Here is a 27181-nt window from a genome sequence, read left to right on the forward strand (position 1 = left end):
TTAATTGACATGGGACATAAGTTCTGATGTGCCAGAAAATTTGCAATGTGTTAATTCTCTAGGAGAACAAGATGTCCATATTCTATCTAGAGCTTTTATATTAATGCTCTTCGTCATTCTGCATGATGTTTCCAAAAGAAGCAGACCACAAAAGATAGTGTGCATGGAATCTGACTCACTTGAGAGGCTGGCAGCTGATGAACAGACATAAGAGCAGCATTGCTTTAGGAGAATGTTCTTTACTTTCCAGAGCATACAGAATCCTGACAAGGGGTCAGCTCTGCAGCCTGGTCTCCCATTTTCTACTCTGTTCCCCTTATCCAGCATTTGTAGGACCACTGGAGCGATTTAAACATGTCTCTTAAGCATTTCCCAAAGTCTCAAATCGTTTTTTTTAAAGTGGTCTAGTGGTCTGGATTTATTACTGGAATCACAGCCTGTCTCTCCAGCTTCCTTCTTCATGCTGTCATCAAATCATGTGAGTTGATGAGCATTTGAAAGATGGCACCATCTTCCCCCAGGACAAATTTCATTTTTATAGAGACTGTGGTCATCAAGAGGTCTGGAGGACTGGCGGGTGGCTCTTCAAAGAGTCTGTGAGCTCCCTGAAATTGTATACACTTTGAATATGTATACGTGTGCATATTACTGGGGAGCTTGTCCAGGACTTTCATTCAACTAACAAAGGTGGTAACGGTCATTGTCTTAAGGTAAACAATCTGAAGATTGAAAGTTGGAGGAGTGGCATGGATTGTGAAGGTAGAGAGACTCCAGGTCTGTCTGAATGATTATCTCTTCTTTTGGCTATTAAACACTGTGACATCACTCTAGATGTTCCTATAAAATTCCTGCTAATAATCTGTGGAATTGACTTCAGTTCCTCATCTTACTACTTTCTGAGATTTAGCAAAAGAAACAGTAATGAACTCTCAGAAGCTATGGAAATGTACAGTCCGTTAAATAAAACGTAACACCCAGGTTGCAAAAAAGCCACCTGGGCACTGTCACTAAATAATTTCAGTTACGGGGTTATTTCAGGTGAACCAAGACTTTGACTTTACTGTTCCCATCTTCTCCCAAAGCAGCAAAATTCCAGTGGATCCCCAGTCTCCCTCAGCCAAAACCCTGGTCACTTGTTCGAAAAGTATCCAGTTGAAAAGCCTCTTTGAACTTGGTAGGGGTCCATTTTATTATCATTATTATAAAACTTTCGAGAAGAATGTGGCTTGCTTGATATTTTTCTCAGGCCCACGTCTGAAGTTAAGTAAAGGGATACAATACCAGTGTCTTTTTAAAGGTGCCAGATTTATCATCAGCATTCATCTTGGCACGGAAACACACACACACACAGGCACATGCAGTTGCACACTCGTACATCCAGACAGCCACAGTGGTCTTCTCAAAAGGGAAAGAGCCTGTCCCTGTAGTTTAGACTGTTTGCAGCTGGGAGCATAATATGGTAAAATGAAGACTGCATATCCCCCCTCAGCCTCTCAAGCAGCCAAAGAAATCTTTGTCCAGCCCAGGTGTTCGCTGTGTCCTCTTCACTGACATCCTGTCTTGAATTATTCAGGCTCATTCATTATGTATCCCACACAGACACAATTAAATCCTTAACTTTCCCCTCAAGAGAGCGGCAGAGCACCCAGGGACTGGGGGACAGTAGTGCTCCTCCCGGTGCAGAGCCGCCTGGTGGAGCTCATGGGAAGGGGAATGGTTTGCCAAGAGGCTCCAGGCTGGGGGCCTCTCTGCTCTGGAAGTCAAGACCCCACCGCCCTGCCACATTATTTGACCGCAAAAGCAGCTCCCATGGAGATTTCCAGGGAAGGGGAGCTGAGGAAGTACTAAGCGATTCGAATTTAGTTTAGGGGTCTGCATAAATTCCCTGAGGCACTTCAAACCCGCAGACAGACATTTTATTTTTGTGATGAGCGGGCATTTGGTTCCATTAGGTAGGAAGTGAATGAACTCCAGATCTCCACCAAAGATCCTTGGCTTGGGGGGCGGGGGGGGGGGGCATGTGGAGGGAGTTGGCAGTCTCAGGCTTGTATCTTCTGGAGACCAGCAGTGAGATGATAACTAAGGACTTTTTAACTCAAAAAAGTATGCTTTTATGCTACTGTTCCTTCTCAGGATCTCGGACAGTAACAAGTGGTTTATAGGAAAAGAGCTATTGCCAAGATGGTTCAGAGCATCTCTAGGAAATGAATGATGAAATTATAGCCAAGCTAGGTGTGTGTTGGGGATAAGAGGTGAGAGAGGGAATCTTCCTTCCCTTTGTGCATCCCCTTGTCCTGATTCCTTACCACTGGAGGCCTAGAACGTTATGCTGAAGGGTTTGACCAGCTCCACAGACCAACCAAATCAGTTATATGTCATTGTTCACCCCTGCTGGGAACTGACCAAAGGCAATTTGGTGGCAGTTTATAGATTCTTTGTGGTAGGTAGTGGTAGGTACCAAGAACTTCAAAGTGGGAGGGTTTTAATTATTTTCCCCCTAAACTCACTAACCAGTTATAATCAAACTAGCTGTCAAACCCAGTTTGTCACACACACACACACACACACATACACGCATACACATGCACAGATATTAATGTACACAATTATTAGCAAGTAGCACAAAAAAAGCTCAGAGGACCTGTTCTTTGAGCTTGAGAACATCTCAGTGTTCTATCCTTTAAGAGGATCTGGATCCACCTTCTAAAAAAGGTTTACTCAAGATAGACATGACAATGGTCCACGTCAGAACTCAGTTATCCTTATGGTTGGTCTTTCTCAACTGAGGCAATTTTGCCCCCACCCCCCAAGGGACCTATATCAATGTCCAGGGACATTTTGGGGTTGACAAAACAGAAGGGGTGGAAGGAGGGTTTCTACTGGCATCTAGTGAGAAGAAACCAAAGATGCTGAGGTTGAGAACCCCTGCTCAAACCCAATGATGACATAAGGCCATTAATCCTTGGTTGTCAACCCCGATGTAAAGCTAGTGCCTTTGCTGGATTCCTGTGCCCTCTTACCACAAAGGTGCAGAGGTCTTTAAAATATTTGAGCCAAGTCACATCTCTCAAATGCTCTAAGTCAATGTCCCTTCCAAATATCCCTTACGCTGGTTAATAAACTACTAATTTACAGACAGGTCGGTAATTAGCTAAAGTCTGGCGTTGAGCAGAGATTTGATGACAAACATGCTTTTAATATCCACATCCAGAGTTTGTTTTTCTGATATATTCCCAGCAACCACACCGTAAGTGGGTCTCTGATGACAATGAGAGTGATACGTAGGATGTAAGTTTATCAGGCATGTAACACACAATGTCAAAACCTATGCTAAAATATTCTAGAGCACATTACAGACTCTCATGGTTGTCTCTCAGTATGTGTGTGCTGAATGACCAGACAATGAATCAAGACTCAAGCTCAGATAATTTTTTAACGTCGTGTTTATAGTTGCACTGCTAGTTAGAGGGTAAGCAGAGACAAATTCAGGCCAACCTGCCTACCCTAAGGAGAGTCCTGAAGGCATCTCCTTGAATGCAAATAAGACGCAGTAAATCCCTAAAAGTAATTTATTGTTAGAATATAAATTTGGATTCACTTTTTGTTTATACTTAAATGATCTTAAAGTCCTTTCCCTGAAAATTATGAGCACCTATCAACTGTTAGATTCACATGCACGAATGAAATCTCCAACTAAAATAAAAGACTCATTTTACATAGTAATTTCGGTAACTTTTCCCTTCAAATTTCTACAAAAACTGCTAAGTGACTGTGCATAGAGTTTATGTTCCATGGCCCTCATTCTTTAGTTTTTTATCCTTAATAGAGATGCCAAGAAATGATGGCATTTTCAGCAAAGAAACAGAGGAAGGATATAAGCGAAGAACTCTTAAAAATACACAAGCTTTATTATGTCAGCATCGGTATGAAGAAAAGGAGGAGAAAATGTTCTGTTATTTGGGTGGAAAAGTGGTGAATCAGAATGATCAAGGGGGCATTTTTCCAGATGCCTTTCAGGACAAGTTGCAGCTTCATAGGTCCAGGGTTGGGAACTTCCAGGAGTGGGCTATAGGATTCTAAGTATCCTGATGGTATTACCTAGGGTTACGATAGCATTTGATCTTATCAAAATGGGATACTTGTGAGAGGGGGCATATAAATATGCTGAAACAACAGTAAAACAGGCAAACTGGGGCTCTTGATCACTCTGCAACCCCAATTCTGAATCCACAGTTCTTGAAGGTATGTGAGTGATAGCTCCTTGACAATAAAGACAAACTCCCCAAACAAAGGGCTGAGGCTGAATCAGAGAACTGCAGGGAGCCATATGGAGAAGGGGAACAGGACCTGGGACATTGTCAGGCAGGCTGCTCATGTCCCACGTTTGCCTTGGACTGCCTTAAATGCGTCAGGGTGAAGGGACAGCACATCAGGGAGGTGGAAGATAAATAGGTGATGTGGTTTCACTCTCCAGCCCCATCCTTAGCTACTTTCATTCTCTGCCTCTGATCAATTACAGTAATTCACAAAGAAAGGCCTTGCTAGTTGTGAAGACAGAAGGGAGATAGATCCATTGTTAAAAAAACAACTTTTGCAACTGAGGCTTACAAGAGTCACCATAAATTAGGGCGCCTGGCTGGCTCAGTCGTTGGGCGTCTGCCTTCGGCTCGGGTCGTGATCCCGGGGTCCTGGGATCGAGGCCCACATCGGGCTCCCTGCTTGTCGGGAAGCCTGCTTCTCCCTCTCCCATTCTCCCTGCTTGTGTTCCCTCTCTCGCTGTTAAAAAAATAAACAAAAAATCTTAAAAAAAAAAAAAAAAAAAAGAGTCACAATAAATTAAATGCCATCAAAGCAGGACTTCATAGAACTTGGGAGGGAACTGTGTTGGAATCAGCCACGGAGTCGTACAGGGAAGACGCAAATTAATTTTGAGTGGCACCACCCTGCAGTGGTCTTACACACCTGGTTCTAATCCTGCCTCTGCCATGTCACCAGCTATGTGAATTAGATAGGAGAGTATACACTCCATGAGGTCAGGGGGTTGTGCATATGTCATTTAGGAAGGTATCCCTTGTGCCTAGAACAGTACCTGGCGGAACACAGGTGCATAATTAAAAAAGCTGTTAGAGGAACAATCGGGTAAGTCACCTCCATGCTTCAGTGTCTGCATCTATATAATGAATTATTCAGAGGAGTAAGTGGGTTAGTACATATAAAGGTCTTAGAATGTTGCCCAAAATATGCACAAAAATGGTAAGCTGTCATTATTTATTATCAATGCAGTGTATGAGAGGAGGAATTCATGTCACTCTCTCTCAAAGTGGTGTTCTGAGTTCAGGATACAAGATTTTTTTTTTCATTGAAAGTAGTCAAATCCACAGACATGTCCAGATAAATAATTTTACTGGAAAGCAGAAGCGAGAATAAAGAATTCTTAAGATTTCAAGCACTTGTTAGAGACATGAGAGTTTATTTGCAAGAGTTAGATGAATCCAAATCACGAGACAGAATTTGGAGGAAGACTGTCTAAATGTCTAAGCTGAAAGGATGGTGGCTTTCTTGGAGGCCAAGCTTGGGGCTCCGTAGAACCTGCCTGATTTAAAACATTATCTTGACCTCATATTCTTGGCAAAACTCCTTTTCAAAGTCAGTATACATAGAAACACCCAAAACGAGCTCAGGACACCTGTTAGCTATGAGTGGAGGCACTTAATGTAACTGGCATAGATTCTCCCTCTCGGTCCACATTCTGGTCAGGCAAAATCAAACATTTAGCTTTCACTTTTGCATGACATATCATCCTACACACACCTCTCAACACATGTCCATTAGCCGTAAATGGTCCCAAATGTGGGCCTTTCTGAAGTGATAACAGCAGAGCTATTAAAACAGTGACAGATCCTAAAAATATCTACTACGCCATCCCCTCCTTCCATTGCTCCCTCCCACTCTGTTTCCTACCATCTTGAATAACTTAACTTCTCTCATTTGCTGGTAAATTAAGACTAATTGATCTTGGCTTATTTACCTTGCTTATCAAATAAAGAGTAAACGTGCTGGTAAACCAAATAGCAACTAGAAAAAAGATAAATGATTAAAGGGGTGTTAATCATATTTTATGACTCTTCTTTTCCAAAATAGTGCTCATGGAGATCAGAACCTAAATTTAAAACTACTACATGCAAGAAAAAAATGTCCAGATCTAGTGATATCCCCTGTGCTTTTAGAGTTATAAAAATGTTTAAATTGGAATGGTTATCGGAATACAAAATAGTTCAACCACCTCTCATCCATGTATTCATTCATGCGTTAGTTCATCCAGTGTTTACTGAGTACCTACTATAAGCCAAGCATGTACCAAGCTTTGGGAGCATAAAGCTAAGCACAACACAAACTTGACCTCAAGAAATGAACCAACTAGAGCAGAAGTCTGCAAACTTCTTCTGTAAAAACCGGAAAGTAAATATTTCTGGCTCTACAGACCGTATGGTCTCTGTCATAGCTACTCAACCTTCCATTTTAGTGCAAAAGCAGCCATAGACAATATGTAAACAAACAAGGTATGACTGTCTTCCAATAAAATTTTATTTATGAACACTGACATTTGAATTTTATGTAATTTTCACATGTCAAAAATAATCATTCTTTTGACTTTTTTCCAACTGTTTCAACATGTAAAAACCAACTCACAAATTGTACAGAACGAGGCAATAGAAATGTTTGGCCTGCAGGCTGTAATTCATTAATTGCTGGTCTAGAGGGGAAAAAATATAAGAAATCATAACTTGCTAATTGGTAACCTCAGTAAGGTAAAAAAGTATTGTGATGAGATGTCCATGTGGGCCTGTAATTTCTACCGGAAGTTAAAGAATAAAGGAACGTGAACCTTCACTTAGAACCTTTGGCTTCCTAAAATCTTACCGATGGTATCTCAGGTGCTGCTGTGCCCCTCTCCACCTCCATCCCCACGTGAGGTCCTTGTACATCAGCCAGTGGGTTTGAGATCATCCAGATGGTTAGGGACACTTGCCTCAAGGCAGAGAAATCTTGAAGAGTTTGGATAATATCTGATACCATAATGAATTGGGAATATGGAGAATGTAATATGAATGAAAAATTTAATTGGCCTGGGACTTTCAGAATTTTCTTCTTGCCTAAAGAATCAAAGACCTTGGGGGAAGATCTCATGATTGACAGGCCCTAGGATAATAGGAAATGTATTCAAATTAGGAATATAAAGAAGTAGAATATCCTCCTCAGGAGAGGGTGCAGAGATTTGGGAATAGAGAGTAAGATTTGAAGTAGGTCCCAGCAAGAAATGTTTAAGGTATGTCTGGAGGATAAATAAAAACTGGCCTTGTATTTTCAGCAGTGATAATAGCCTAGTGATTTGTGATAACCTCAGATAGTTCAGCCTTTCTGGAGTGAAGTACCTGTGACAGAAAGTGAGAGGAAGAATGGACTAGAGGCAAAGCATGAAGGGTCTTCAGTAACAAGAAATCTGGACCAGAGGAGAGTTCCAACAGGGTTTCAAGCAGGAGAAAGGCATGATCAGATCAAATCTGTGTTAAAATGATTAACTCTGGTCACAAGGTAGAGAATGGCATCAAATGAGAATCAGAGACATGACAACTTGCCTGAGGTCACAGAATTAATTAGAGGAAAAGAAACACACACATACACACCCACGAAAGACTGAAAAACAGAAGATGCTGATACCTCTTCTAGCACATTCCATTGATAAGATTTGTTCTCTGTTCTCCAGCCCTGATCACAAGGAAAGACCTTCAAGTAAAAGATGATAGTGCTGATTCACTCTCTATAAAACACCCACTTTGAATAATTTCTCTAAATAGCTAAATATATTTGCCAAGAGCCACGTCTTCTTTTTTTTTTTTTTTAAAGATTTTATTTATGTATTTGTCAGAGAGAGAGAGCACAAGCAGGGGAAGCAGCAGGCAGAGGGAGAAACAGGCTCCCCACCGAGCAAGGAGCCCGATGTGGGACTCGATCCCAGGACCCCAGGATCATGACCTGAGCCGAAGGCAGACCCTTAACCAACTGAGCCACCTAAGCATCCCGCTTAGTTTCATTCTTTTTTTTTAATTTTCTATTGTTATGTTAATCACCATACATTACATCATTAGTTTTTGATGTAGTGTTCCATGATTCATTGTTTGTGTATAACACCCAGTGCTCCATGCAGAACGCGCCCTCTTTGATACCCATCACCAGGTTAACCCATCCTCCCACCCCCCTCCCCTCTAGAACCCTCAGTTTGTTTTTCAGAGTCCATAGTCTCTCATGGTTCGTCTCCCCCTCCGATTTCCCCCCCTTCATTCTTCCCCTCCTGCTATTGTGTAAGACTCTTGAATCACAGATCTGTACCTCTGAAACAAATAATACAATATATGTTAAAAAAAAAAAAAAAAAAAAAGAGCCATGTCTTCTTGTACCCTCCTCCTAGCTGATAACAGCATTTGACTATGAAGTGACTAGGGAAAAAATACAAAAGACAGCAGTCTGCCCTCAGGTCAGACCTACTCCTGATGCCTTATACACACCAGCAAAAGTTACTGTGAAAAGTTAGGGGACTCTAGGAAAAGCTTTTTAATGTTAGTCATTCTTTAATTATTGTCTGCTCCCCGCATAAGTGTGCTTCTTTGTCTGTCATCTGAATCAAGGATACAGGGTATGAAAGCTAAAGGGAAAGAGCACTGAGTATGCACCTGCCCTATGCCTTTCCGTCTTTTTGTTACATAAGTTCTTTCTGTATTTTTTCTCATGGAACATTTAAAATATTGGTAAAGTTGATCATCGAATTCATTCCACTCCATCCCCAGCATTTTGCCAGGTCAGATTGGCTTGGCAGATGTGGAGAAGAGGGAGCTGCTGACCGGAGGGAGGGTTTCTCTCCAAGGGATGACAGGGCACAGGAGCTACATCAATCAGAGCAGCAGGCTTTTTTTCCTCTCACTGCAGACTTTGGATTTCTGTTTCCATTAGGAAAAAGAATTCAAACCTCGGGCATTCATCATTAGCCCCCTATCTGCTCCATATAAAAAAGAATAAAGGAAGGAAATGTTGCCTGAAGCACAAGTTAAGAAACTTTCTTTGTTTTCTTTAATTTTTTATTTAAATTCAGTTTAACTAACATGTAGTGTATTATTAGTTTCAGAGGTAGAATTTAGTGATTCATCAGTTGTATATGACACCCAGCGCTCATTCCATCAAGTGCCCTCCTTAATGCCCATCACCCGGTTACCCCATCCCCCCACCCACCGCCCCGCCAGCAACCCTCAGTGTGTTTCCTATAGTTAAGAGTCTCTTATGGTTTGCCTCCCTCTCTGTTTTTGTCTTATTTTATTTTTCCTTCCCTTCCCCTATGTTCATCTATTTTGTTTCTTAAATTCCACGTATGAGTGAAATCATATGGTATTTATCTTTCTCTGACTGACTTATCTCGCTTAGCATAATACCCTCTGGTTCCATCCATGTCCTTGCAAATGGCAAGACTTCGTTCTTTTTGATGGCTGGGTAATATTCCATCACATATATATGGCACATCTTGTTTATCCATTCATCTGTTGATGGACATCTGGGTCTTTCCATATTTTGGCTGTTGTGTACATTGCTGCTATAAACATTGGGGTGCATTTGCCCCTTCAAATCACTATGTTTGTATCCTTTGGATAAATACCTAATAATGCAATTGCTGGGTGGTAGGGTAGCTCTATTTTTAACTTTTTGAGGAACCTCCATACTGTTTTCCAGAGTGGCTATACCAGCTTACATTCTCACCAACAGTGTAAGAGGTTTCCCCTTTCTCTGCATCCTCTCCAGCATCTGTCGTTTCCTGACATTAATTTTAGCCATTCTGACTAGCATGAGATGGTATCTCATTGTGGCTTTGATTTGTATTTCCCTGATGCCGAGAGATGTTGAACATTTTTTCATGTGTCTGTTGGCCATTTGTATGTCTTCTTCGGAGAAATGTCTGTTCATATCTTTTGCTCACTTTTTGACTGGATTTTTTTTGTTTTTTGGGTGTTGAGTTTGGTAAGTTTTTTATAGATTTTGGATACTAGCCATTAGGAAACTTTCTTGTATTTTTATAAGAAATATAGATCTGTGACATACCATGTAAGAGAGATGTTCTCACCAACTTTATGGACAGCCCCCTAGAATTCTACCCCACTAAGCTGTTGCCTGTAAATTCTCCAAAAGCTGCCACCATGTTTTTGATAAGAAGCCAAGAGGAGAATCAAAAGGTGAGATGCATCCCGAGGTCTCCAGCTGCTTAGTCAGGAAAGAAAGATTTATGGAAACTCAGCATATCTTCCAGCATCTCAGCCTCACTGGAGTCCCACTACTGGAACATTACATATAGATAGACTACCTTGGCTTGAATAACCAGGAACACCACAGATGATGGATATTTTTATTCCCACTTTTCAGAATGCCCAAAATCTCCTAGCTACTAAGTGGCAGAGTTAACATCTCACCCAGGTCTGGTTGGTTCCAAATTCCATACTGTCTTCAGTTGGTCACATTGGGTTCAGCTCAACCAAAGTAAAAAGTGACAACTAATTGTATAAGAAACAGACTTGGGAACCACACATATCCCAGACAATATACTGAAGACTATCATTATTTTATATATACAATAGGGTCATGAAGTAATACCCCACCAGGAGCCCAAGAAGCTGCAGTCATGTAGCCCATTGTTCTGCATCTCCACTCAGAGAAATGAAAGAGTCCCCAAGGGAAGCTCCATCTGGAGGGCCACCAACGCTAGACAACTTGAACTTGGCTTTCTCCCCTTTCATTCACCTCTCAGGCACCCAGTCCCTTCCTCAGACCCAATGGAGCCTGAAGGTTTCAAATGAGCCATGGGAGGAAGGCACATTATTAAGAAAATGGAAAACAGAGTGGATTCTGACCAAAAGGCAACTCCTCCAAATGTAGTATGTTCCAAAATAGGAACAATTGGAAAGTCAAAATAAGTGTGGGGGGAAATCCAGAAGTTTTGAAAAAAGTCTACATTTAAGAGAAGTTTGAGGCTATCAGGAATTTTCTGTCATTGCTCACTTGTGACTTATCCGGAGACATGGATGGGCTAAGAATCTAAGATTATTTTCACTCCTGTCCAGACCTTTGTTTCTTCTACACTTTACACATCTTGGAGACATGGGAGCGTGAACTAATCGAGATGGAATTACTTATGATAGTAGTTTCCAGAGCGATTACATTACTTTTGGATTCTAAACACAGGTTTTGTTTCTAAAAGAAAACTATATTGTTTGTTTCTAATACTTGCTTTTTTTTTTTTAACACTTGTCTGGAGTTTCTCCATGGAAGGCGGCAGTAGCAATGTTATTTTTCCTAAATAAAAAGCATCCAAAGGGCCATTTAGCAACTTATTATGCATAAATGTAGCCACATTAATAAATGTGTAAGTGTAGTCCTACAGTCCCGACATCTCAGTGGGAAAAACAGAACATACTAGCTTGTACATAACGATGTGGTTTTCTTCTGTTATCTTTTACACAGATTACTGGCTATCTTCTAACATTCAAATAATATATTCTCTATGCAAGGCATTTAGAAAATACAAAAAAAAATATAATTATGTCATTTGAGTACTGCTAAGAAATTATTTTTTTTCTTTTCTCTCTCTCAATAGATAGAAACATAGATAACTGCATAGATCTAGATATACAGATGGACCTACATAATACATATACATGTATATTTTTATGTACTGTTTTTACTTAAAATGTCATGAATTTCATCCCTATTTTGATGACTGAACTAAAATCCATTGTATAATCTCACATAAATGAGCAATTTGAGCTTACGTTGCTGTCTGCGTCTTTGCAGACAGATTACTATAGGATCTCAGATGTTGATTGTGGAGTTATAAAACACTTCAAGATATTCTTTCAAAATCGTTTATTTCCAAAGGAGATGAATATTTTAATCTGTGTTTCTTTACCAAAATTCTTCCCTATTTTCATTCACAATTTGCATCTAGGGTAAGTCCTTATACTTCAATCAATCCGAATGGATTTCATGTGACATTGAGTGACTACGTTGACATTGGCTCTGTGGGATATTTTCTGTTCCTCAGATCTGATTGTCTATTTGGTGAGTCCTTGTGGAGACCAAGGTTGAGCTCCCAATTTATGTTCTCTAAAAACCCCAAGGGGCAGAAGAGTACCATGAGGAAAAGGTATCATTACACCCATCTGGGGCAACCTACTTCCTTCTGTTCTGTGGCCTTGAACAGCCATCTTAACCCTCATCATCTGTTCTGCTAGTAGGAGCCCTGGGAGGCTGGATGGGAGGGTCTGCAGATTGTTCAATCACTCATTCATTTTATTTGCAATCTCAAATGCCATGCCTGTGTGCAGGAGGGACTTGGTACGTGTTTGTCTAGTGACTGAAATCATGATGACTGTTTCCCCGCATTTGATAAATGCAGGGTCTTGTAGTAGAAACATACATATAAACCAATAATGCCATGTGAGAAGTGCTATCAGAGATTTGGCGCATATCAGAGAAGGCTGTGTGGCTCACACATTGAGGCTCATGCATAACGGATAATATAATCCAGCTACATGAGAAGGGGATTGGCTATGAAGATGAGGCTAAAGGAGCTTTCAGGCAGAAAACACAGGATGTGCAGAGATCACAGTGTTTCAGAAGCTCTGCACTGTTTGGGATGAACAGAATGTAAAGCTAAGGGTCAGAGAGTAAATAAAAATAAGACTGGAAGGAAGCAGGAAGAGAAGACAATGAGGAGCCTTACTGCTCACGCTAAGGAATCTGGATTTCTCCCGAAGATGACTGGAAGCACCTAATAGATTTGAGCAGCAGGATTGAAGTTTACTCTGGCACCAGCCCACAGAGTGGATAAGAGGGAAACGTAATTGGAACCTGGGGGTCAGATAGAGCTGAGTTACAGGTACAAGGGGATCCATTAACAGACAACACGCAAAATAATGGATAAATAGAAGAAGCTTGTAGTAGATGGGTGGGTAGATAGACATGGTTTAGGAGAGAGGTAGACAGGCAGAGCAGATTTAGACCTTCTTGCAGTTACCTGCAAGTTATAGGGAAAGACAGCCTAACCGACCAATGTCCAATGAAGCAAGACCAATCCATCCAGGCCAATATGGATAATGATAGCTAATAATGAGAAATGTCTAAGTTTCCTACATGTTCATAGTGCTCAGAGCTGGATAATGAGATTTCAGTGATTTTTAATTATTTTCTTTTTTATTTTTATATGTATTTTACTTTATATTATAAACCATATAAATATTACTTTATGTGTGTTTTTGATAGTTGTGCAATGATGTATGTGTATGACCAAAAATGTCAGTTTTGTATATGGCTCCCATTTATAGTATCTACTGGTAGATTTTACACAATATCCAGGGTTTTACGTATGTTTCTCATGACAATCCCTATGAGGTACTTGCTACCCTCAGAAAAAGGGAAGAACTAGTCTAAGTGCACTGACTAGTGTGGTAGATTACAAAACCCGATTCTCTACCCCCCCCCCATATGCACAGCCTTGGCAATGTGACTTTTGATGTCCTCTCACTAGGAATTTGAGTCTGTTTCCCTGCCTCTTGAATTTCAGCTAGTCTTCTGACTTTCTTTGGCTGAGAGAATGTGGAAGGTGTGATGTGGTCACAGTTCAAAGCTTGGGCTTTGAGATCCAGTGGATACCTCTACTTCCTCTACCTCCGCCCCGCCAAGAAGGCTGGGCTAGAATGCTGGACAATGAGAGACTGTGTCCCAGCCACATCCATCATCCCAGCCAATGGCCAACCAAGTGTTAAACATCAGACACGGGAGCAAGGCCATCCTAGACCAGCGTGACCCTGGCTGACCTGCAAGCTGTCAAGAAGACTCCTGAGTAAGCCCAGCCAGGATCAGGTGACCTGGCCAAAATCAGCAGAACTGCCCAGCTGACCCATATATGGTGGTTGTTGCTTTGAGACACTGAGGTTGGGGCGTTTTGTTACACATCACTGATACAACAGAAAGTGGAAGAACTGAGATTTGAACCCAGGTCTAGGCTTCCCTGTGTGTCTCCACGGCATCCTCTGTCTCCATATGGAGTTAGTGATCTCTCTGAGGCTTTATGTCTAATTCTCTTTCCCTGCCTCTCCTCCACAACTACTTTTAATAGGAAAGCACTCATTCTGTCTCCATCCAAGATCTAGTTTGGGTCACTGTATTTAAATTTGTAGACTGCTCCAGGACTGACTAGTGTGTTTTGTTTTGTTTTGAATAATTTGTCGATATAATTAAGTTGCTGGAGTGGAGAGTCTCTATACCTTGATTCACTAATAAAATTAGAATGAACTTAAGAATACATTTTAAGAATGTATGCCGCCTTTACATATTTTATCTGGTTTTATATTTATATTACTACAAGGTTAAAAAAAGTATCGTTATACCAATTTTACAGGTAAAACAAACAAAACAAACACAAATCAAGACTGGAATAGATACAGAGTACTTGTCTGGGATCAAGCCGTGAATCAGACACCCCGTCTGCAAGCTCAGCCTGACCTTACCACCAGACCATGAAATCTAGATTCTGACCCAGAATTATTTAATCCAGCTGTGAGACTTAGGAGGCCATTTAACATGCTGGCTTTCTAGTTAAAAATAACAATCCATTTCCTATTGGATTTCCAACACTGCTGGTTTAACCAGCACTCTTCATTGTCCCCAGAAGTGTAAGGGAAATGATCAGCCCTCAAAGAGTATAACCTCCACGAGGGCAGGCCATTTTCTGAATGATTGCCGCTGGATCCCCAGTGCACAGAAGAGGCGCACAACATGGAATAAACAAGTGAGGGTATTAAGCATGTAGGTGCTAAGTTCTTAAAAGAATCACTTAATCCTCACACAGTCTTACTTCTTGCAAATTTCCTCACTTTACAGATGAGGCATTGGGAATGAGGGTTTTACATTCTTTTCCTAAAGTAACTCAGAGAATGAGTGGCAGAGTCGAATTTTGAACCCAGGATTGTTAAGGTCAAACTGCATGCATTTTTTTTCTAATCACCCTTCCTTCTTCCCCAAGTAACAGATACGCTTGCCTGACAGACAATCCCTAGGGTTAGATTGCTTTTTAAGTGGCCTCAAGCAGCTATCTCTATCAGTGATTAAAAATGAGGAAACAGGCTTCAGCTAAAGCAGAATAAACATAGTAGACATTAATTTAAAAGGGACTTTCAGATTGTTAAATTTTTGAACAATCAGAGTATGCTACGAATTAAAATGGGATTTTCTGATTTATATCTTGATTCCACAGGGAAACAATTTTGGAGGTACCATTGCCCATGTGATTGCACCAGGGAATTTGTGATCATTTCACAGAGTGCCAGAGCATGACTATAAGGGCCAGATCATTCCTATTTTGCCTCTCGATTTGCTCTTCATCCAGGCCTTTCCTAACATAGCGTGAACACAAAGGTCAATTTCCTGCAGTCAATTTGAAAAAGGCCAACTCTCAATTAACTTTGCAAAAGGGGTCAGAGGTGATGTGGAGAAATAAAACCCACAAGTAATGTAAAACACCCACTTCAGCTCTGAGCTCAAATAGCCACTTCTAACCAAATGCTGACCAGAGCTGCTAACCAGTAGTAATGCAGATAGATTTGCAATCTGTTGCTTAAATCTCATCATTTCTGCTACCCACCTTGGGTGGACAGATCAATAAGGGAAAAGTTGTAAGAATAGCAACTGGAGAGAGAAGGAAAAAACAGAGAAAGGGACGCCAGCATAATACGCAAGCTAAATATTATTATTAAAGTAATTTAGAATTTATTAGATTCTTTCCTCTAACCTCAAATAAACATGGAAGGTTTTCCACTCATCTTTAATTGCCCTCCCACCCCTGCTGATGAACCAACATTTCTTGCACCAAGCAGAGGACTCTGAACCATTGAGAGGCTATCCTACCGTCTCACACTATGGAGTGGCCCCTTAAATCCAAACCAGATGGTGGAGAGGCTCACTGTGGTCTACCAAAATTCAACCCCAAATGGTTATTAAGCCCCTGACTATTGACATGGGACAATAACAGGGACTCCTCAGTGTGTTGTGCTCTCTAGGGAATGGTTCGTTCAACCTTCTCGAGTAAGGGACACAAAGCCAGGGGGGATGGGGCATCAGAAAAAGGCACCATTCCACCCTTGATACAAATCCCTGTAATCAAATCCATATTCGGCCAACTCAGTCTTACCTCCAAACTCCCTCTGAGATGCTATAAACATTGGCAGACAATGCCTATAATTACGGTGGAATACGTTCTCAGAAATGTTTGTTTCTGTCTGCTAATTGTTTTAGCAAATATTAGAAGATGTCCTGTGGTCAGTCCAGAGCACAGCAGCAGGGACACCTAAACCCCCCATGAGAAGCAGCTCAGGAGCGTGGCACCATGACCGTGCAGGGCCGTGCGGCCACAGCCTTGGAAAGCATAGAAAGATGGAGGTTAGGATATGTTTTCCAGCCTTAATTGTCCAAGCGTGGGCTCGGCGTAACGGTGACATGATCAAGCTTCCCCCTCTTGCTCTAAAGAAACACTGAGAGACTGTGTGCATTGTTGTCTTTCAATACCAAGGGGGGAAGTGGGCGAAAGAAAGTAAGAGTGTTCTGGCACCAGAATAATTTCTCCATTACCTCAATTAGTTCCAATGATGTGGAAAAGTTCTGTCTGGAGAAATCAAACTAAACGTAAAATCACTGAAGTGCTGGGGTGGCGGCAGTAGGTGTTGATATAGGCATTAGTCAGCAATACTGATGGCAATGAAGTCACTCAAACAGCCCTGTCGCTGGAACCCGGGCAGAGAAGTAAACTCATTAGATCACCCCCTTTAGTGAAGCATGTGGTTTTCAATGTGGCACCAGCACAACCTGGCACCTACCACAAGATTTAGCTGTCTGCCCTTGGAAGGCACAATTTACCGAGGTGTCTGGTAAAGAAATCTGGAGAAGTTATTCTTATTTTCTACAGAAACATAAATAAGTCCTCTCTCTTAAGAGCCACATTAGCCCTTAGTTGTGAGAGGTTGGATTTTCTTTAGGGAGGTAACAGGCTCTTTGTGGCTATGGAGCACAAAATGGAGACAACTAAAAGGCAGAGACTATAGGAGATTTGGGCATAGCACAGGGAAGAATTTATAATGCTTGACGCTAGCCATGAGGTTCTCACGTGTGATCGATACGAAGCTCCCCACTGGGTGGTCAGCGAAGGCTGGGTCACAATCTGCCAGGGGTAATACAGGAGAATTCTTGCACTGAATGGGTCATTGAATAATTTAAAAATTTCTTTCTCCAATTAAGATCCAGCTAGCGGAAGGAGATGAGAGACGAGAAGCCATTAAAAACAACAACAACAACAACCCTCTAGACTCTCAAAAAATATTCTGTCACATACACAGTTATATTAAAATCATACATTCTCCTTACTGTTTGGAAGAGTTGATAAAAATGGAGATGCTCTATGATGGGTTGAACAACTATCAGGAGTGAATTTTTCCCTCCCTGTTTAACTGTAGCCTTCTTTTGATAAAAGGTTGATGAGCACAGCATGCAGATGGATGGATGACTAGGTAGATAGGTAGGTAGGTAGGTAGGTAGGTAGGTAGATAGATAGAATATATTGTCCACTTCCTGTGTGGTCAATGACTTTATTACATCCACCACAAAAAAGCAGACTTGGGTATTATTCCCAGGTTATATAACTGAGGAAACTGAGTCTCAAAGAAGTTGAATAACTTGCCCCAAATCACATATCTAGAAAGTGACAGAAACAGGATTAAGATCAAGAATGGAGTCAGTCTCAGCTCCATCCACCTTCTCAGACTGCTCTGCAAACCCAAGTTAGGGCATGGCTTATCCTGCTTTGAGTGACTTGAATGTTAAGACCAATGTCAAGGAGGGGTAGAGGCCCCTATTTCTTTATATATCATTGTGTAGAGATGTTAACTAATAAATGGCTGATTGATAGGAGAGTTTAAAATGTCTCCTCAAAATGATTTTCCCTTTTTCAAGGTGACGGGGTACATACCAGTCTAACTACTGACAAAGCTGGAATTTCACACCCTACTAGGAAGCCAGAGCCACTTGGCTTCAGCCCAGTCCCTGAAAACTAGAAGAGTAGTTAACAATGGCATGAGCCCCCAGGGCATATTGTTCAGGGAGCCAAGTTCAGAATTATTCATAACTATGTTAGAACCTCAATGACTAGAAGCAACCTCTTCTCCCTGCAAATCTAAAATTTTATAAGATAGATGAGAGTGATGAAAATATTACTCCTCCACATGGGGATTTCAGCAACATGGAGGTGTTTTTGAAAATGCCATTTGAATTTTCCAGTTCCTAAAAAGAGACTGGCTTTTTACAGCTTGACATAAACTAGGGCCCCGTGCAGGAATCCAAGTTAGAAAGAGTCCCTCATCCGTGGTTTTTCCTCTGATTCCAAACTTTGTGTTCATGTATGTTTGTTCATCCAACTAGTCTTCATAATGCTGTCTTTCAAATTACAAAAGGCAAGTCTTTATGAGTGAGAACAATAGTTAAGTAACCATTCTACTGTACATCCCTGCATAGAAAATTCCATATAGCCCATCAAGGAAGGGCTATTTTAATTAGTGTTTAGACTGAAAACTTGAATATCTACATCAGTGTTGGAACAAAGATTGCAAAAATAAACAAAAGCTGCAGACAAGCTGGAAACGTCACACTAGGCTTTGATGTCCATATCCTCGCACACCAGCTCTTTCCCTACAGTCATGTTGAGGGCATCACAGCGAGTTTCATTATAGATACTAAAATATCTTAAGCTCTTTTTACATTGGTCTCATCACCCCTAAAACTTGTAAACAAGAACCACATCATGATGAAGAACTTGGACTCACTCCATAAAAGAAGAACCTAGAATCAGTCCATGATTCCGCCTCTGTGTGATCTTGGGCGAGTGATTTAACCTCTTGGAGTGTCTACAGTGAGGATTATAACAGTGCACCTTTCATTAGGTTGTGGAGAGTTATAAATGGGATACTTATTAAAAAGGACCTAGCACAGTGCCTGGCACAGAGTGAAGGCTGGTGCAAATGTGTGCTATTAACATGGTTATATTCTCTTCTACAAATAGTTTTGTGTTGAACACTCAGTAGAAGCTCAATCTAAACATGATAATTTGTAACATGAGGGAGAGACAATAATTACAAATTGGACTACACTGAGTATACTGAAGAGTAATTCTGGGAGTTTTAAATTATTTTCTTTTTTAAAAAGTGTCTCCCTTGTTACATAATCCTTTCCCTGCTTTTCTTATTCCCCTATTTTATACTTTGCCCAAAGAATCATTTAGTGTTCCAAAATATTAGACTCTTATAGGTATTCAGAAGCCCCAGGAGAAATGGAATACATTTACAGACCCATAAACATCTAAATTAGTGCTATAAATGGGAAATATAGTCTATAGTTGGAGAGTGCCCAATACATAATATGTTGTGGCATAGAAGAGACTTCCTTTTTGGTGGCTGGAAAATCTATTTGCTCTAAGTATTCAATTTTAAAATGGATAATAAAAATAAATAATAGGCATGCTTCTGCTTAAATTGCACCTTTCATGGGAGATCTCAAAGAGTTTTTCAACTGTTAATTTATGACCCCTGGGGAAAGGTAGGTGGCAAGTAATATCTTTTTTCCTCAAATGGAGAAACAGACATAAAGAGGCCCAGGTGACTTGTCCAAGGACACAAGGCAAGCCCTGGCTTAAAGCAAACCATCCCAAAGAAAACACAAATGCAGAGATACTCTCTTTAAATGATTAAAACCTCTATTATTTGCCTGTAAAACCTGAGCTGAATGCTAACGTGGGTTGTATAACCATCATACAACCCACACTGTTTTCATTAGTGTATCAGCTATCTCGTCCTGCAAACTACCACAAAACCTTAATAGTGTATATTGGTAAATATTTATTCTTGCTCATGCATCTGCAGGTTGGCTGGGAGTTGAGTCTCTAGGTGAGGCTCGAGGCTGAGCTCAACTGGACAGCCCAAGACAAAGGTTAAGTCTGGATCTTCTCCCTGTGTCTGCGTGGAGCAGCCATCTGGCCAGGGCATAATCATCTCATGGCAATGGCGAAGGAACAAGAGAAGAAACCCTACCATGTAAGTAAACCATGTCATTTCCATGAATCCACGCAAGTCAATGACTGAGCTCAGATGGAAAGGTGGGAAAGTACACTCTCCCCTACCATGAAGCTGAAAGGACACGTGGCTATATCCCAAATGAATTTCCTTGAAAGTATACACCCCCCCCCTCCCCGGAGGTGAGAGAAGGGAGTGAGTACCCTCAACAGTAATATAATCTACTATCATCAGCACTTATGATTGTTAACATTTCAGACATTTTGTTTGGGCTAATCTTTGAAACTCTGCTTCTATAACTTCTACTGGACCAATGACTTGATCCTGGCTTGGAAGGGTGCAATTTAAATAAGACAACGAATACCTCTTGTCACTTCCTAGTATCTCCTTGGTACCTAATTAAAGACACCAATCAGATGTAAGAGTAAAGTGCCTGATAAGGAAATAATCCTGATTTATTTAGATGAAATCGTATATGGTAGATCAGTGTAAATAATTTGAGCTGATTTGAGCTTATTAGTGAGTCTGTTCACAGACACTGTGAATAATCCCTGAGATTTCCAAGGAACCAGGAATGTTTGACATCTATAAAAGGTACAGTGAAATATCTTTAGCATATTGATGCTTATTGCAGATGAGATCCTCTTAACTAATAGTTCTATCTCCACGATGCCTCAAAACTCAAACACTCCAAGAGGCCACATGAGGATTCTTCCTGGCTTACAGCATCCTGGTATAAACCTGAATTCCTGTAAGGTCATTTCATGCTACCACTCTACTCCTCCAATACTCAACTTGTTTCTCAACCTAGACCAAAATTTCCAACTTGAGTATTCATTAAGCATAAGATACACTCCCTCTCTTTCTCCTCATGCTGTGCAGAGCTAAAGAAAAATAAAGGATTAGGGTCCAATCTAATCTGAATATTCTACACAGAGATGAGATTTAAGGAATTGTCATCATTTTAGACAACTAGTAATATGAAAAAGAGTTCAATGCATGGCATGGCCCAATGGGGTAGCCCAGCTATAGAGGGAAAACAGAAAAACCAGTTGTCCTTTTGACACTACTTTGAAGAACAGCTTTCTCTCCAAGGTAGCCAAGTCCTCTCCATGTCTCTGCCAACCCCTGCCTCCAGGCTCTATCTGAATCACTTTCCTTTTTGGTTAAATCTTTGGATTCCTGTGGGGAGAAGAGTGGCTCCCACTGGCTCAGGACTATTTCTCTAGGTTATATATGTCACAATTTTCCATGCCTTTAACAAGACTCAATTAAAAATTAATCGGTCCAGCATGGCAATTTGAGAGGTAATTGTTTCTTTTCCTGACTCCATGGCCATCGGCAAAAAGCACACCCAGAGCCTAAATTAATCATCTAATTGGGATTTTTCCATACTCCAGCCACTCAGCCTTCCAGGGGTCCCAGCAATGTGCTGCCTGACCTCAGTAATTAGATTGCCCTAGTGTCCACTCCGCAGGCTTTCTGCCTTACTTTCCCTTCCAAGTCCCTTTAGTAAAATGGAAAATAGCCATATGGGCTGTTTACCTGGGCCCTCTTCAATGACCAACAGCCTTTATCTTTAGAAGAGGAAATACTGGAAACGGGGCAGGTTAATATATTCAACATGGTTTATAATAGCAAAAGTCGGTTTCAACCTAACAGCAGTCCTGGATTGGTGAAATATAAAGTATAGTCTATTCATATAACACATAGCAATCAGCTAAAAAAGCAGTAAGGAAATGCTATGATTTCATAGGTCTTTAGGTCAAACCATACACATTCTCACTTAACATGAACAGCAATGCTGCAAGTTGTAAATGTAATTATCTCTTTTTTCTTTTTTTTTAAACAGATGAATATATTGGGCATGAAAAGAAATTAGGTTACTACCAGAGGTATTTGTGTTGGTTCATAGTAGCTAACATACATATCACCTTTACATTTAGTTTTTTTGGTTTTTTTTTTTTTAAAAGATTTTATTTATTTATTTGACAGAGAAAGAGACACAGCGAGAGAGGGAACACAAGCAGGGGGAGTGGGAGAGGGAGAAGCAGGCTCCCCACGGAGCAGAGAGCCTGATGTGGGGCTTGATCCCAGGACCCTGGGATCATGACCTGAGCCGAAGGCAGACGCTTAACGACTGAGCCACCCAGGCGCCCCTATATTTAGTTTTGATAGAAGACATACATTTTGTTGACTCTTCCCCAATTTAAGATTAATAGCATTTTTTTGTTTCTCTAGGAAAAGAAGGTAAAGGCCTATATTTTATTATTTCATTTTTTAAACCCTGGCATGAGTTTTGTATTTTCCTAAAGAGATGGTATGGAGGAGTCTAAGTATCTTTTTTTTTCTTAAGTTTCTACCTGTAAAAAATTAATTGGAATGTTTCACCATATCCTTCCCATAAATTTATCCATTATACACTAGTGACCATAAATTAAAAAAAAAAAAAAAAAAAAGATTTGGAACTATATTTAAGTGGAAGATAATTCCTTCCATAATGGATATTCAGAAGACCAGCCAATGTTTGAGAGTCTCTTAAAATAGGACTTAAGTTCTCTCTTCTCCATGACCATAAACATTTATCTTAATCATGCAGTGTTCTGAGTACATACAAACTATAAATTTATATATTCTTGCAAACTTTTGCTATTTATTTGTGAAGACTTTGGATTACCAAAGACATACTTGTCACTTGGTAGGTAATTAAGAAGTTAATTTTAATTGAATCGACCTGACCATATCCTTCAGTTTCAAACCAATATCTTTAGCTGATGCCAGTGACATATGTGTTTTGTGAACTATGTAATAGCATACAAATATTAGGTATAAATATTGTTAATAATAATGGAAATGATGTATCTGTATTGGCAGTTAAGTTAATAGTATAAAAGAGTTAGTCTTACCTAGCAGTTAGGATTTCATCTGCCAATGCAGCCAATCTCTTCACAACAGTAAATGTAGCATCAATGACACCTTTTTCTTATGGCTTCATAGTTGTATGAAGTTGTGACTCAGTTGGTTAAGCATCTGCCTTCGGCTCAGGTCACGATCCCAGGATCCTGGGATCGAGCCCCGTGTCGGGCTCTCTGCTCAGCGGGGAGTCTGCTTCTCCCTCTCCCTTTGCCCCTCTCCTCTGCTTGTGTTCTGTCTCTCAAATAAATAAATAAATAAAATCATAAAAATATAGTCGTATGAAGTTGAAGAAGACCACCTTTTTAATTTCTCTGGGTGTAATTTCTTGTAGGTGTATAAAGAATACTACCAATACTCTTTCAAAAATCTTTGGAGTATACTCCAAAGAAGTGAATAAATAAGAAAGTAGGTAGGTTTTTTTCTGATACTTGAATCTTTACTTTGGAGCTATCAGTCCGAGACCCTAGCTCCAGTACTAAAGGATACTGGCTCTAGCACAGAACGATTAAAGCCATGCTTCTTCATCCCACTAGACACATTTTCAAACAGTTAATTCCGCTTTTACTAGCCTTATCTCAGTGTTTAACAAGACACACACTTAATACCTATACTGACAAAGAGCTATAATATCACACGTAGTCTAATCATGATAGTCAAATGGTGCTTAGAAGTTTCGACAACATCCGCTTTACACGTATATGGAAGGCAAAGACAAACCCCATTTTCAGTGTATCTTATTTAAAGTGTTCTGTAAAGATTCAGCGTTCACATCGTCAGCTCACAGACGCTACCTGAACATAATAAAGTTATTTACGCGGCTGCTAGTGGCATATTAGAAGCAGCATTGTTACGATTCTCCCAACTACCTGTGAATCGTAACAGTCCCAGAGCTTTATTCACTATCTCCAGGCAAAGCGTCTCCCCAGAGAGAAGAATTTGCAGCAAGCAGGAAGCTCTAGCTTCTTCACATTCGTATCATGAAAACTCAAGAGGGCTCCCAAAGACCTCTGACCTTTTCTCCATGGCTGAGGTTGCCTTGGGGGCTCTTTCTCATGGAGAAAGATCCACCAGCTTACTTTCCCCTCTCTCCTTCCTCCTTCCCCGGCCAGCCTCACCTGTGATCACCCAGGGTAGGAAGAGACGAAAGCCCTCCCCGGGCTCTGATAACAGGGTTGCCTGACTGTAATTACAGGCTTTTGCTTCCCAGCTATCCAAATGACAGTCACAATCGAGCCTGAAACTCCTCAGTCAGATGGAATCAATTACTGAGCAAAATTGGGAGGTTAATTTTCCCCAGAATGAGATATGCCTTTTAGCTTTGCCATCTCTTTCACTCCAGCTGGTGGCTTATTTGGATGCATTGTTCTCTGGCCACATGAACAAAGTTCCATTAGGAAGGATTTCCAAAAGAGTTGATTTGAAAAGGAAACTCCATCAGCCCCCAAACTCAGTACATGCTGAATAGAAGAACTGTTATTAACTAAGCAGCATGGATGGCTAGTCACTAGAATTTACATTTGATGGACATGGGGTTAATCCAATAAGAAGAAATGGCATTTTCCAGTATAGTACCACTCCCTTCTTGAAGTTACCCTGGCGCTACTGTAGCATGACCCATCATTGAAAGAGTCTTCTCTTCTGGAAACTGCCATGAAAATAAACCATTTCCCTCATTTGAATAATTTTCTAAGTATGACAAAGCATCTCTTTAAAAACAAATAAAACAACCAGTATTCATCTTCTCCAAATGGAATTGCCTCTTCTGAATGGCTGAGTAAAAGGGTTATAATAGCTTCCATTTAATCAGCGATAATTACAGCAATAATAATGATAATATCAGTGACTAAAATTTATTTAGTCTATACTGTGTTTCAGGAAATGCTAATAAATATTTCTGAATTAACACAGTCCCCTCAACACTGCCCTGAGCTGAGGCACTGAGAGGTTGGATAACTTGCTCACATTTACCTGAGTGTTAAATAACAAAGCCAGAATATAAATCCAGGTGACCTGATTCCAGAGCCTCCAATTGAAAATCACGCTACTACATGAACATTGTCACTCCATATGTTCATGAATTCCAAAAGGGAGTACTCCCATCACTTTGTAGGTGGGGAAATTGAAGCATAGAGATATTAACTTGTTCAAGTTTAGGTGTCTCATGAATTAATGAAGCTGCTATTCCACATCACGTCTGTCAGACTCAAAAGCCTTCACATCCATTACGTTAAAACCCTACAAAGGCTTTGCAAACAGCCGCTTTTGCACAGTCTTAGGTGATAATTAACTAAAACCATTGGTGGTGATGATCAATTCTAATATAACTTATGTTCTTCCATTAGTCCTCTTTAGGAGTATGGTTAGGTCTTATTAGTAGACTTATAGGATTCCTGTAATCATATTGTATACATTGCATTCCAAATCCTATTAGCTGTTTCCTGGTAGCATCTTTAAAAACTGTCACTCCATGAAGTACACATTTCATCAGGAAACAGACTTCGAGAGTTTGAATAACTTGTAATAAGATCTTTGGAATTAAAATTTGGTGCCATTACTCCTACTGAAACTCAATATCCCCATGATATCTAACAGATTTAAAGGTAGGTGCTTCACTGTTGCCCCTCAGTCTCTGAGTCAGAAAAGTGAGCTAGTATCTACTAATTGTATGACATTTGTTAGAAGTAGAGCTTGGTGTGTTAATTCAGTCATTCGGCGAACAGTTACTGAGTTCCTCCTGCCTCCCAGCACAGTAGCATGGTAGGAACCCTGACTAGAGTCTCAGACTAGGACAGACAGTGTCTCTGCTCTCATGGACCTCACATTCTGCTGATAAACGTGGCAAACACATCTTACATTTAGCATATTGCCGACACATTATGTAACGTGGTGGGGAAATTAATGGCAAATGAGTAGTGTTTTCTGGTTGGAAGTGAAATAAGCTTTTTCTTTCCCTAAGGAGTATACAATGCTAATATAGGCTTTTATGAATATATGAATGTAACCAAGGGGAAAATCGGGGAGTGATATTTATGTTACAGCAGGACTCTTTATAGTTCATATATATGTTGGTGTATGTGGATCTTTAACTTCATGAAGAAAAGTTACTGCAAAGAAACATCAAGAATACAGATTGACAAGTACTGCTAATTTAAAACCAATTTTAAATAAATGAAGTTTAAAAACTGCTGAAGTTCAAAAAAGAAAAGAGTCATAAACTTATAATTATGTATTATATGTGCCAAAATTTATATATACATTATATGTATGAGCATATATACATAATTAGAGAATCCATTGTAAGAATTTGATTCATCAGCATAATGTTCTAGATCCCAGATTTTATAAACTGAGGCTCACCTCTATTTAAAATGTCTGGGGTGACACCATATTGAATAAGTTAGGAGGACATTCAATTCTCAGTAGACACTGAGAAATAATGTTTCATATAAGCCAAAAGAAACACACACCAACCCACCTTTTGTACCCCATAATTTTTTTTCAGATCACAAGAACATGATTTCTGGATTCCAAAGGGATAAGAGGCCATGTGGCTCTGGATCTCTACTAAGTGGTCTCCATCCCATTTTTTCCTTTTCTCTTAACCCTGGCTTTTCTTCTCATAGACTCTGTTTCCTTCCTTGCAAAAGGCGCACCTGCATGAGCACTAGCCTCCCCCAATTACAGCGTCTTTAGTGTAGGTGTAGGAGCAGACCTTGTAAAAAGGGGCTTTCTCATTATTATTATTTTGTGGTCAAAAGGTTGCATATACTTTTTTTTTTTTTTTTTTTTTTGCTGCTGCTAAAGCTTAGAAAGGGTGGAAAGCAAAATATTTTGATAATTATTCAGGCCATCAGGTTACATAAGAGGTTCCATGGCTTTCTGCATCAAACTTGAACAGTTGAAACCACAAATTCTGTTTTTGCAGCCATAAAACATTCGTGGCAAAAAAAAAAAGAGAAAGAGAGAGAGAAAATAATAAAATCCATTTTCCATTCGCTTGAAACATAAAATTTAATGTGGTGAAAAATGACAGTTTACTCCCAGTAGGAAACTGCTCAGAGCCATGT

The 27181-nt window shown here is 40.3% G+C and overlaps 1 long non-coding RNA gene across 1 annotated transcript in view; it reads left to right on the forward strand.

Annotated features, from left to right (window-relative positions):
- LOC118530365 (uncharacterized) overlaps nucleotides 1–27181 on the forward strand; it is a 101461-nt gene that overhangs the window by 8240 nt on the left and 66040 nt on the right. The window contains exon 2 of the long non-coding RNA XR_004914620.2: nucleotides 20049–20219. This is a non-coding gene — a long non-coding RNA (uncharacterized LOC118530365). The remainder of the gene's footprint in view (nucleotides 1–20048; nucleotides 20220–27181) is intronic.

The sequence above is a fragment of the Halichoerus grypus genome, chromosome 2 (assembly GCF_964656455.1).
Source record: "Halichoerus grypus chromosome 2, mHalGry1.hap1.1, whole genome shotgun sequence".
Classification (NCBI taxonomy): domain Eukaryota; kingdom Metazoa; phylum Chordata; class Mammalia; order Carnivora; family Phocidae; genus Halichoerus; species Halichoerus grypus.